The sequence below is a fragment of the Gymnogyps californianus genome, chromosome 4 (genome assembly GCF_018139145.2).
Source record: "Gymnogyps californianus isolate 813 chromosome 4, ASM1813914v2, whole genome shotgun sequence".
Classification (NCBI taxonomy): Eukaryota; Metazoa; Chordata; class Aves; order Accipitriformes; family Cathartidae; genus Gymnogyps; species Gymnogyps californianus.
The window spans coordinates 85,457,429-85,469,287 of record NC_059474.1 but is presented as its reverse complement, the minus strand read 5'-3'; positions in this window follow the sequence as shown (position 1 = coordinate 85,469,287).

Sequence of the window (11,859 nt, the reverse complement as noted above, 5' to 3'; positions counted from 1 at the left end):
CCTCAGTTACCACCTCAAAACATCCTTCAGCTCCTTCCCACAGCCCTCGCACAGCGGTTCTCTGTGTATGTTATTTCCAACACCGATTCTTTTACAGTGGCTGCTCAAATGAATGAAGGCATTTCACTCCGGGAATGGAATTACCTGGATCAGAGACATCCTAGCCAGCAATGCCTCCAGCGCTTCAAAATGTTCAAATAAAAAGTGCTCCAGGATTCCAAGGTATTATTGCTACTGTCATCACGTAGTTGCAGTGCTACCCGAGACAGAGCAGACATCTTCCTGTTCCAGTCCTCGGACATTGGCACACATGGGTGCCGTGACTCCTCGAGAGCCTTTCTCTGGGGTTGCACTGGCTGTGCTTGTACTCTAGTCCAAGCTCTGCAAGCAAGTCCTGCACATCCGCACTGTGCCTACAACAGGGAGCACAGGCCAGTGCCATGCTTTCATTTTCCTCTTGGCCACAAGCCTCTCTCCAGGGTCATTCACTCCCAGCGGGGAGCCGGCCTGGAACCCAGCAGGCCTGTCCTTGCAGGCACAAAGGCCCCACCAACTTGCCGCTGAGATACCGGCCTGGGGAGACACTCTCTGCTCTGCCCCTGTCGCGGCAGCGGAGGAACTCTGCCAGCTCCTGAGCCTCCATCCGCATCCCTGGAGCAGAGAGACCACCCATAACCCTGTGGGACAGGCTACCTCAGCTGCCTGACTGCAGAGAGGGGCTTCCTCCCATGCCAGGGAGCACGAACCTCTCTTTCCTCATCCCTGTAACTTCCAGAGGCAAAGCAGCCACTTCCAGGCTACCTGCTTCAGCCCCAGTGCTCCTCTAGCTGAACCCTCCTCTGCCTCCCCTCCTGCCTTTCTGACAAAACCCCATTCCCAGTCCCCTCTGAAACACAACAGGTGGGGCTTCAGGAACCACAGCTCTTCCTCAGGGCAAATGTTCACAGCTTTTTAGTAGGAAAGAGGAGGGTGTTATCATCTAACACACCCTGATCAAGAGAAACTGGGATAAATGGGTTCTGAGGGCAGCCTAAGAAACTCAGCACACAAAGCAGTAAGATGTGCTGCCCAAAGAGAAAATTTATTCCTACAAGCCTTCAAAAACTACAACACACCGTTGACCCCAGCCACCTACTCTGTAACGATGAAAGTAAAGAACACTTGTTATCAAGGGGCTGCAGCAAATGGATCACCTCTTTCTTTATTGCTCTCCTGCCTTTTTTTGTTCAAGCTGATGGGTTTCACCACTGTGCAGAAAATATCTGGCTAGATTTACATGGACAACTGGAAACAGTCATACAACCTAGAAAGAAGTTCACAGCACAAGTATACCACATGAGGAGCTAAAGCATTTGTTACACAGTCACAACCATGCACTAAACAAAGGCTTTCCAACACAAAAGGCCTAGAATAGATATACATTAACACAAAAGCACAAGGGGCTCTGTAACCCTGCACAAACATCCTCATACCTTCACACGCACACTCTCAGAAATTATCTACCAGAAAATGCTGGAGCAAGCCATTCACCACAGTTATGAAACACACCACATGATAACATGATATGACACGAGGTAGGCTGAGAGTTTTAAGGCAAGAAATACCTTCCCCCCCCGCCAAGATCTTTCAGTTTACAGATCTGCCGTCTCTCCACACGACATGCACCCGGCCAAAACGTTCTCACGCAGCCTGAAGCACGGAACGCTGAAAATGACCAGGGAGAGACCTGCATTTGTCAGCTGTTTGGGAAACTGAACGATTCCTGACCAGGGCTTCTCTGACGAGCACACACACCCCGCCGGCAGGTAACCCCACGATTACCTGTGTCACCATGTGTGCCACACCGCTCTGCCACACAGCGGTCCAGGACAGCCGGCTGGCCAAAACGCTGTGTCTTCAGCAGGACCCCGACAACGCTCCTCCCGCCGTCCCCTCCAGCTTCCCCAGGCCGAAACCAGCCTGTTCTCCCAACGCCGGCCCAGGAACAAAGCAACGCCCTCCCACTCTCTGCTATTCTTTAAGCGAAATAAGGGACAACCCCACACAGCTGTGACCCGTCACCCCCGGGCAGGGGCTCACCCACAGGCAGCCGCCGGCCCGCGGCCACCGCTGCGCTGCTCTCCGAGGCGGCTGCCGCAGGCGCGGCTCGGGCACCGCGAGGCCTCGAGGCGTCCCCAGGGGCTGACGGCCACCGCTGCCATGGGGACGGCTACCGACGGCCGGGCCGTGGCAGCTTCCCGCGGCCGCCCCGGCTCTCCCAGCCCAGCCCCGAGCCGGCTCCGTCAGCCGCAGCGCCTTGGAGCGAGGGGCGGGCTTCGGCCACCAGACTGCCGAGGGGCGCCGGGACCGCAAAGAGACGCCTCACCACCCGTCCTCATCCCGCGGCGGCAGCGCCGGCTCCGGCTCCACAGCGACCGCCGCCGTCCCCGCCCCACGCCCCGCCGGAAATTGCTTGCTCGCGGGGCGGCCGTTAAACGGCGGCGGGAAGGACCGCCCCCCCCCGCCGGCCCCACCCGCCGCGCGGGAACCGCCCCCGCACCCAGCGGTGGAGCGCCAGCGCCCCCTGCTGGCCAATTCTAGCCATGGAGCGTCCGCGGCGCCCCGCCCCGCCCCGCCCCGCCCCGCCTGCCGCCAGCCGGTCCCAAGGGCCGTCTGTGAGGGGCCGGGGCCGCTGAGGTAGCCGGGGGGGCCGCTGAGGTGGCCCCGGCCCCTCGTCTCAGCCTGGCCCGCTCCTTTCATGGTAAACTAGCGGGAGAACGTTGCGGGTCCTGTTCGCGTCCAGGCAGATCTGCTGCGTACCCTCAGAGAGCTGCTGAATAGGACCGCCGTGTGTGACAAACGCTGAGCCGCCGGGGAAGGGAGGGAGCAGAAGAGAAAGGAGCCCGTGGCCGCTGGCCCCCGGCCTCATGCAGGGGAGCTCAGGCCTGTGAGGCCGCCCTGGTGGGTCACTGCCCTGTGCCACGCCAGTCTGTCGGCTGGGGGGCTGACCAGTGCCTGGGGCTAGCTGCAGTCTGCTAAAAAAAAAATCTGAGGCATGAGACATATTGATCTGAAGGCCAATGTATTCCTTGGAAATGTAGGTGTCTGGCCTTGGCCTCCACCTTGCCCGTGCTGGGTCTGTGTGTCATTCTAGGGAAATGCCACTCTCCTTGTGTGGAATGTAGACTGTCCATTTAGCTGTGCCCCCAGCAGTTACTGATATTTCCAAAGGCGCTCAGAGGCTCTAGTTGATTACTGCTGTGATGCCTCACAGTACCAGAAAGAAAAGGTGGTGTATTTTCTCACAAAAGCCCTCCTATGGTCATCTGAAAAAATAACATCTTTCCACGGGACTGAGACTTTTCCTACAGTCCATAGCCAGCTTTTGTCTCTACAGCATTCAGTTTGCCTTCTGTCAAGCTTCCTACCTGCTGTAAAACATTTTGATGTTTTTTTCCTACTTGCTCCACAACTCCCACCCCAGCCACCCGACGCAGCTCCCCTTTCAGCCCCCAGACCTGGGACGGCCCTTACATGACGGCCGAGTTGTTCCAGCTCTCACCCTGTCCGTACCCAGCTGAGGACATCTCTGTCCCTTGGGCGACACCCAGAAACTCCTCCTGCGGTGTGCCAGTCCCCCGCCCCTTCAGTGAAATTTGCTGCAGTATGGGCCAAGTTAAAATGCGTCGGCAGAAGTTGCAGAATACGTAAATAAAGCAGTTGCTGGCGGCTGAGTAGGGGCACAATACAAACGCGTTTTGTCCTACAGGCCTTCATTCCTATGCGGCGTTGAACGGCACCTCGGCCCACCGACCCCGGGGCTCACCGGACTCGGAGAAGGGTCTCTCCAAGGGCACGACGTAAGACAGCACAGGAAGCCCGGCCGCCACACTCACAGTCAGTGCAGGACACTTTCTTACGGTTACACTGACAAGGGTGCGGATAAGGCTGGAAGTAGTGGAAACGCTGACTTTTCTGGCCCTTTTTTTGTGTAAGGTATAGTGCCCAAGACTCAGCAGCTCACAGGAGAAGCATGCAGTGCTGCTTGACTTCTATTTTCAGTTCACATTAAGACTCTCTTCAAAGCTCCTGCCCTGCGCTGTGCCAGATGCCAGCTGATGTGGGCACCTGAACACCTGAGGGAACCGGTTGTTCCGAGAGTGATAAGCATTCACTTTCCTTTGCATGAGGCTTGTAGGAGATTTCCTGCAATTTTTAAGACCTGTATCAAATGTGGCAGACTCAAAATAGGGCATTTAAAAAGGCAGAGTTTTTTTAACTTTACCATCTATAGCCTGGCAAAGAGCACCGTTTCAGTGTCAGTTGCTTGGCTTTCTCCCCTACCGACGAGGTCCCAGCCTCCCGGTGAGATCTCACCGAAGCTATTTCCCTCAAGGACGTGGCTGCAACAGCCCAAGGCCAGTGAATAAGCTGACTCTGCCGTGCCTGAGTCAGCAACACGTACGGCGCGCGGCTTGCAGAGCCCAGGGAGCCCTTGTAAACGGGTCTCTGTGTGTGTGTGGAGTCGCGTCTGCTGCATCAGCCGTGGGAAAGCCACAGTGCAGTAAAACAGGCGGGTGAAACTGCGGTACACGCCGATACATACTGGCGCATGGGGCATCGCTTTGGCTGCAAGTCAATTCAAATGCTCTGTGTAACAGTCAGTTGGAGTAAAGGCAGTAGAAGACTTTCCACTGATTTTAATGGAGGCTGGACGGAGCCCGTAGAGGAAGACACTACGTGTTTTGCTAGTTTTGTTTCCCTGCCTTGTTGTAAGCTGTTGCGGAAACTTGCAGCTAGCGAAGCCTGTGCAAACTGATGACAGCCATACACAGTTGAAGAGGCAGCAGGCTGTGAAAGCAGAGGCTTGCGCTTCAGGCTGTGCACTGGAAGCTGATACTATTTTGCGGCATTAGAGAGTGGATTTTCTTTTCAGGGTTTAGGTGAGCGCTAAACATTATATGTATGTGTGGGCGGGTCTCGCACAGGTTTTTGTCATACCCCTCCTCCCCCCCCAACCATACTCCACGGTTTAGATAATAGTGTTTTTCCATTTTATTTATGAGTACTTACATAGTTTTTTAAAATGCAGAAATAGCAATATGATAGATTTCATACAGCTAGGAAATAAAACATGTGCATCTTTCGAGTGTTGCTTGTTTACAAAGCAACCGTACACCTTAACTCACAGTTTAAACAAATAAACTTCCAGTGCATCGCACGCACTTTGTACAATTACGTTCCATACAGCAGTCCAGATTCTTCGCCCTGCATTGTACTTGCTGTCCCCACGATTCCGACAGGGCTGAGACAGAAGAGGCCATCCTGGGGACAAAGCTGCTCTCTTGCAGCTGAGTCGCTTGCCTGGATGCCCCCACAGAAAAACGATGATTTCCCCACTGAAACTTTTCTCAAATATTTTCCTGTTTCTGCAGGCCCCATGTACTTTGGTTCATTTTATTTCCAGGCTGTATGCACAGGACTGAGGATTTCCAGAAACAGAAGCAGAATCGGATTCAGTCCAGCCTAAACAGTCTTTGAACTAAACTGAACTGCCTGTAATAGATAGCTGTACTTTAGACACCACCTCAGAACCAGAGAAGTTACGCTGTCATGAAAAAAAGGGGGGGAAACAAGGCATTCAGGCTGAGGGGGTTGAACAGCGTGCTGCAGACGGTGGAAGGTTGGAACAAAACAGTTAAGATTATTAGACTGTGCTTAGTGTTGCAAATTGTGCTATTATTTTTAATTTTGAGATCAGTAGAAAATAGATTCTGACATTCATTTCTTGCGTGCTGTGTGAGTTCTCTTCTCAGCATTCCTATGCACCGTCATACCTTTGTGTCGTGTCAGCTTTGCTTTTGTTTTGTAGCTCTCCGAGAAATCCAGTTCTAACTGCGCTCTCCCCCGCCCTCATTGCTCTCTAACAAACTCAGCTCTAACCATGCCTTTTTTTTTCTTTTGTTTTCTTTGTGTCTGCGTGTGTCTGTGTGTGCGTGTGCATCCGCACAGGGAAAAGCCAATACTTTTGCCACTAGAGAACATGCCTCAGGAGGCAGGAGAGACGACGACGCTTCCTGACAGAGGACAGATCTGAGGAGCGGGCCGCCTGGGCTGGGTAGATGGCAGCGCCTTTCCTCAACTCCCGCGTCAGAGCAGAGATGCAGGCGAGCACTGAGGAGAGACAAGCAGGCAGGAGCAGCAGCAGCAGCGTGAGACAGAAAATTCCCAGATGTCCGCTACTTACATCTAGTTATTAGTGCAAGTGATGAATTTTCACCACATCCTTGCAGCTGCCGCTTCGGGACTTACAGAGAAGGGGGAGGCTGGCCACCCAGTGCAGCCCAGCTCTGCTCCTCTGAATTGTTGTACTGTTCAGTTGCTGCCCTGATCTGGCTGGTATCCCTGCAAAGACTTTGGGATTTCTGCTGCCTCTCCCTGCCAGCCACAGACCCTGACGGCATTCATCAGAGCAGTTGCTGAGTCACGTCCCACTGCCTTCCCTGCAGAAACGGTGACCCTTTTTCAGCCCTCGCCCTATTTTCTCAGCTCGTTGGCCATTCATTTATCAGTGCCAGCACTGACCCTGACTCCAGCTCACCCGGTCTCCCGCTGTGAGCACCCAACAGTAGCTAAATGTCTCCTCAAGTATGGGTGGAAGAGACACACAAGTAACCCGGCACAGGCCCTCTGGAAGCATCTTCCATTTTTTTTTCCTCTCCTGACATGAATAGATGACTTAGGATAAATCTTCTCTTCCTACGGCCCCGCTGCATTTCTTCTGTTCTTTCTTAAAACTAGATGCTGCTTTTGGTAAAAGGAGCTGGAAAAGCGTTTGATATGAAACTCATCATTCTTCAGGAACTGCTGACTCTGGAAACACCTGGACTGTCTTTGATAGGTGAAAGAGATAAGGGTACCTTGGCACAGGGAATTTCTCTTCTGTGGGGCTCGCTGAGGACTGAGTAGTTGGAAAGAAAGTAGCTGAGTTATTGAGGCTAATAATATTTATTTTTAAAAATTGCAAGCAAACTAGTGACAATCAGCATGGTATAAAGTTGCCTGAATCACCTGTTAATCACAATCATCTGCCCATAAAAAGGGGAAGAAGTAACCTCAGTGCCCCAAAGGTTTGAATTCCTACATAAAGGGGTGCGGATGTTATAATGCGTCAGCCTGCAAGTTTTTTGTATTGAATGAGAGGAAACAGCCGTCCTGACACGTAGAGACTCCCTGTGATTGCAGGCAGGTCGGATTCAGCCAGATGCAGAGGCGGCGTTTCTCTGTCCAACAGGCTCTGTCTCCCTCCCCAGGCTAATAGCTGCTCTCCCGCTGGAGAGGCCAGCGGGGTCCTGGCAACTTACTCTTGACTGGGGGAAGCAGCAGCAAGCAGATGGGCACCTGTGCTGTGCAGCGGGTGAAATGGGACTGGGTTTCAGGTACACCTCCCCTCCATGACTTCTGCCCGCATGCTGGGGTAGCGTGAGGAAACATCGCCTCCCTTCCTCCCAGATTAGTCCCCCGCTTTCAAGACTAAGGTCAGGTCTTCATCCCGGAAAAGAAATGGATGGGCTTCTCTGTCCATAAACTGCCAACAACATCCAGAGGTAGCTCAGGATTTGACAGGTCTCATTTGCAACAAAAAGCAGCCAAGATCGCTTTCTCCTCCCACTATGCAACAACCTCTCTCCGAACAGACACGGCTTTCCCCTGCTGTGGTCCCCAAGCACCTTGCGGTGGAGGGGGCAGAAGAATTTTTATCGTTACGTGACAAAGCGGGAGCTGAAGTCCCGAGAGATTTAAGCCCCTTGGTGATTTTTGCAGGCTCTCTGGAGAGCTGCGTGTAGCTTTGGGTTTAGACACCTCTGACAGTTCGACAATTTGAGTTCCTCCAGGTGATGCAGCAAGTGTGGGAAGGAAGAGACAAGTAAAGGCAGCCTTCTCAGCTGTAGCGTAGCGCGCTGCTCTAAATTCACCCTCCCTTCCCATTTTTTGCAAGGCAGCACAAGGCTGGCGCTCTGTATCTCTTGAGTTCCCTGTGCTTCAATGTTGTCGCACAGTTATTTTGCTTCCTGACACGGGTTTGAGCATTTCTGATTGACTTCTTTACTTCTTGATCTAGGGCGGAACCAGCAGGAGCAAATCGAGAGATACAGACGGACGCGCACAGCTCAGCATGCCTGTTACCGAGCGTCGCTTCCCAGTTTTGTTTCTCGCCACTGAAGTGGCTGCACATCCGTGCTCAGATAAATGGTTCCTATGGATGTGGTGCTCCTTAAGCGTGTAAGATCTGTTGAGGTGAAAGACCAAGGAAAATGGATTTGCACCCCATTATAATTAACATATTTTGCGCGTGGTGCAGTTTTACAGAGAGAGGGGAGACAGTGCTAAAGAGGTAGAATGCGGCGTGACTAAAACGAGGTAATTCCTCCCAAAGGTGGAAAGCAAGGAGGAGGCTGTGCAGAAAGCAGATGTGAAGATGTGAAGTTAATGATAAAAATCTGACATTGTGGAAAGCTTAAAAAAAAAAAAAAAAAAAATTCTAAATTAGATCCAGCTCTCTGCTCCCTATGTTGTTTCAAAATCCCTTGGAAGTCAGGATAAGCTGGGGCTCTCTAAAAAGGCTCATTTATGAGAATGGGATTCTCTGGTCTGCGTTGCAGGAAGAGAACCTCAAAGTGAAATAGGAAGCTGAAAAGAGGGAAGCATCTTTTCATAAAGACCTCATGAAAATTCCACGTGGCAAGAAAAAACGTGGGGTTGGGGTTTTTTGTGTGCAAGCTTCGTACATCAAAGTCCTATTTCTCCGCATCCTTTGAAACACACGTGTGACCTCCTCGCGTGAGGCAAGACCTAAATTCAAGCTTTCTGGGAAAAGATTGTTCCTCCTGAGAACAAGCATGTAAAATCCTGAGCTTTGCTCAAAAGGAGGAAGTTAGCGATTTTGTATGGAAAGTTTGATTTGTGAAGGATTACCAGTAAGCAACCCCTGCTCGGGTGTTCTCACATGCAACCGTGCTTTCTTGTTGTTCTGCGTAGTGATGGAGTTCAGGTTTACCAGGGGCTGTAAGCCTCTCTTCATTAATAACTAACTAACATCCCTCTAACAGGCAGCAATCAAAACACAAGGTAGGCCTGGAGCAGCTCCCCGAGCTGCAGAAGAAGAAAGCGCACGTGCAAAGCTCAGGCACAAGTACTAATCCTCAAGGCCCTCGGCACCTCTTTCTTTAAGTGCAGCTCGGGGGTGGAGAAAGCAGGGAAGGATGCGCGGGATCGCCGCGCCCGAGACAGGGTCTCCTTCGGGCCGATGTCGCGAGCTCGTGCATCCGTAATCGTGCGCAGCCGCGACCTGCCTTCCTTGAAGCGTTATGTCCCTGTGGCTTGGGAACCTGGGTCACCTCCAGGCGAGAGGGCAGGGTGTTACTCTGAGACCCAGCGCAAAGTTACTTGCGGGGTTGGGCCGGCAGGGAATGCGATCGAGCAGTCGGAAGCATCCAAAAACCCCTCGGGAGTCAGAGTCCCCACTCTTGTCATCAAGAGGCGAGAGGTTATTTCAAGCAGGAGGGCTCTTGCTGCGGCAAGTAATGCCACAACTCGGGGGCAGGTGCCTGCCCAGTGACGCCTTTGGGCCTTGGATCAGGTCCACTAACCTCGGTAGCTTCTTACTGTCATACTAGCTAACCTGTAACTGAATCCATAGCACCCGCTCCCCAGCCACTCTCTACTTTGCTCTATAAAGCCAATCGCTGTTTGAAAGGCCTTTGCAAACAAGCACTTGAGATGGACCCGTTTCCAGAGTGCTGAACACAGAAAGCAGTGAAAACTTTAATGTTCCTGGAAAGACCTGAATACCATGCAGAAAAAAATGGATTTTCATGTAAAAAGTGATTTTATTTTATATTTTCTCCAGAGTTCCTAGTGAAACTTTCCTATTATTGAAGGGAAAAAAATACAAGTCAGGCAAGCTTATGCATCAGTAGTGAAACATGCCCTTCACAGCGTGGCTGCGACCTGTCCTTGCAAACTTGACTACGGTCCTAGCATTTCATCTTTGCAACGACAGAGAAAATTGTATTGTTTAAAGAGCACCGAGATAAAGAAGGAAACATTAAGAGGACAAGATGGCCACAGATATAAAATAAATTAAAAGCATCTGCAAAAGTTTCTTTCCATATACAAAATAACTTCTCTTTTGGGGGGGTAATTTTAATTTTTTTAAATTGACATCGTCTGTACAAAGATTAACCTTTCAACAGAAATGATTTAAAAAGGCTGTTTTTACAAGGAGAAACGTGTCGCTAAACAAAACATCAGTCTCCTGCAGACTGCTGAGCCTCTCCTCGGAGATGAGCATGCAAAGCTTTTGGGCCAGCCCTGCGGCGCAGCACGGTGATTTGCAACCCCAGGGCTGCTCGGCACCTCGTGAAAGGCGCTCTGCTCCTTGCAAGCTGAGGGCCCCCAGACAAAGGAGAAAGCAGAGCCTGCCTTGTGACCCTCCTCAGGGCAACAGCATCATTGCTTCTAGCAGGCGATTCTCCTGGGCCAAGGTACCGCACTGCAGGATAAGCAAGTTTTGTTGTGCACTCTGTATTTTGCACACTTACCACGAGACTCCCTGTTCGGCCTCCGAGAGCGGGATTTTCAAGAGCTTTCTGCAGCGGCCTCCTCACAGTCTGCTCCTCACTGGGGACTTTGCTCCCAGAAAAGCCTATCTGAAGAGAGAGCTTGCATAGCTAGGGACATTCTCCTGCCCATCTTTTGAGCCAGCCATAAAAATAGTGCGCAGGCATCAGATACTACATAATTAGATGGGAAGCAGAGACATTTATCGATCGATAGGATTTCAAAAAACAGAACAGGTGGGAAAAGCCCCCCGTACTGATCTGAGATTAAAATGGTGATTAATAACATGAGTTGGAAATTATTTTGAGGTCCCTACGAATACAAAGTTATATACAGAAATCGTTGCCTGTGTGATTAATACATTACTGATGCTAGACATGGCTTTATGTAGAAAGTTTCCTTTACAGATACAAATGCAAAACGAGTCGTGGGCATAAAATGTCTCACTTCTATATGGCTACCTGAAGAGAAGACTCTTAGCGTAGAGCTGGAAGAGGCAGATCACATTTTACTTGGAAGACTGTACCTATTCTACATGATACGGTTCATGACAAAGTCTGGCTGTATCCCAGTGAAAACGAAGCGTAACACTCACGCTCGTTTTCGGGGGACGCTTTTCAGGTCACTTCCAGGCTGTCTCATCACAGCACTGGGAAGCGTTGCCTATAGCCTGGAACTCGGCTTCAGTCCCAAAGAGCGACTCAGAGCATGGCTGCCCCAGACTGCTGTGCTGGGGAAACACCTCGATTTCGTTAGCGCCTCTGTTCTGGAGCGCAAAAGTTGGGGAGCTTGGCTGCCAGTGCCCTGTTCTGAGCTGGGTAACCCCGCTACCCTCCAAGGGGTGGGCCGGGGCGCGCCTGACCTCTGCGTTTCCCTCTGAGGAGCCCTGTTCCTGGCGCCGCTTGTGCCAGACACCGTTCGCAGACTGAGCTGGGCTCGGCTCGGTCCCGACCTTCTGCGCAAGAGCCAGCCGCTCCAATTCATCCCCAGCAAGCGGGAGGCAGGCGCTCAGCGACTCCTCGCCTTGCGGGGTCCCCGTTCCCCCAGCGTTTTCCTGGAGGACTGACTGGCCTTCTCCGAGGCAGCAGTCTCGTTTGCAGCGGGATGACCCCCCAGCCCTCCCGTGGGGAGTTAGAAAGCCGCGAGGTACTTTCTCCTCTGTGCTGTGTTTGGGAAGGCGCAGTCTGGTGCTATTCTAAGGAAGGAACGCGCTGTAATCCTAGCACAGGGCGACACGAGGAGAAATCCAGCCCTCGA